A 1,815-nucleotide genomic window follows, 5' to 3' on the forward strand; every position below is an offset into this window, starting at 1 on the left:
GGATTATCTCTTTCCTTTTTTGTAACATACACTTCAGTTGGATGTTGATAATTTGGAATTAACTAACGATTACCCCTTTTGTTTTGTAACATTCACTTCTGTTGGATGTTAATAAGTTGGAATTAGTTAAGGATTATCTCGTTCATTGTTTGTAACATACAAATAAGTTGGATGTTGATAAATTGGAATTAGCTATGGATTATCTATTTCATTTTTTGTAACATACATTTCAGTTGGATGTTGATAATTTGGAATTAACTAACAATTATCACTTTTTATTGTTTGTAACATTCATTTCTGTGGGGTGTTGATAAGTTGGAAGTAGTTAAGGATTATCCATTTCTATGTTTGTAACATATACTTCAGTTGGATGTTGATAAGTTGGAATTAGCTAAGGATTATCTCTTTCGTTGTTTGTAACATACATTTCAGTTGTATGTTGATAAGTTGGAATTAGCAAAGGATTATCTTTTTCATTGTTTGTAACATACACTTCAGTTGGATATTGATAAGTTGGAATTAGCTAATGATTATCTCTGTCACTGTTTGTAACAAACATTTCTGTTGGATGTTGATAAGTATGAATTAGCTAAGGATTCTCTCTTTCATTGTTTGTAACATACACTTCAATCGAATGTTGATCAGTTGGAATTAGCTAAGGATTATCTCTTTCATTTTTTGTATCATACACTTCAGTTGGATGTTGATAATTTGGAATTAGCTAACGATTATCCCTTTCATTGTTTGTAACATACACTTCAGTTGGATGTTGATAAGTTGGAAGTAGTTAAGGATTATGCCTTTCATTGTTTGTAACATACACTTCAGTTGGATGTTAATAAGTTGGAATTAGCTAAGGATTATCTCCTTCATTGTTTGTAACTTACACTTGAATTGGATGTTAATAAGTTGGAATTAGTTATGGATTATCTCCATTGTTTGTAACATACACTTCAGTTTGATGTTAAAATGTTGCAATTAGTTAAGGATTATCTCTTTCATTGTTTGTAAAATACACTGTTAATAAGTTAGAATTAGCTAAGGATTACCTCTTTCATTGTTTGTAACATACATTTCATTAAGATGTTAATAAGTTGGAATTAATTAAAGATTACCACTTTTATTGTTTGTAACTTACACTTCAGTTGGATTTTAATAAGATGGAAGTAGTTAAGGATTATTTCTTTCATTGCTTGCAACATACATCTCAGTTGCATGTTGATAATTTGGAATTAGGTAACGATTATCTCCTTCATTGTTTGTAACATACACTTCAGTTGGATGTTGATAAGTTGGAATTAGCTAGGGATTATCTCCTTCATTGTTTGTAACATACATTTCACTTATTAATATCCAAATGAAGTGTATGTTACAAACAATGAAATAGAAAGTCCTTAGCTAATTCCAACTTATTAATATCCAACTGAAGTGTATGTTACAAACAATGAAGGAGAATATCCTTAGCTATTTCCAACTTATCAACATCCAAATTTGGAATTAGTTTGGAATTATCTCTTTCTTTGTTTGTAACATACACTTCAGTTGGATGTTGATAAGTTGGAATTAGCTAAGGATTATCTCTTTCATTGTTTGTAACATACACTTCAGTTGGGTGTTAATAAGTTGGAATTAGTTAAGGATGATTTCTTTCATTGTTTTTAACATAGAAATCAGTTGGATGTTGATAAATTGAAATTAGCTAAGTATTATCTCTTTCATTTTTTGTAACAGAATCTTCAGTTGGATGTTAATAAGATGGAATTAGCTAAGGATTATCTCTTTCATTGTTTGTAACATACACTTCAGTTGGATGTT

The sequence above is a fragment of the Limulus polyphemus genome, unplaced genomic scaffold (genome assembly GCF_000517525.1).
Source record: "Limulus polyphemus unplaced genomic scaffold, Limulus_polyphemus-2.1.2 Scaffold3587, whole genome shotgun sequence".
Lineage (NCBI taxonomy): Eukaryota > Metazoa > Arthropoda > Merostomata > Xiphosura > Limulidae > Limulus > Limulus polyphemus.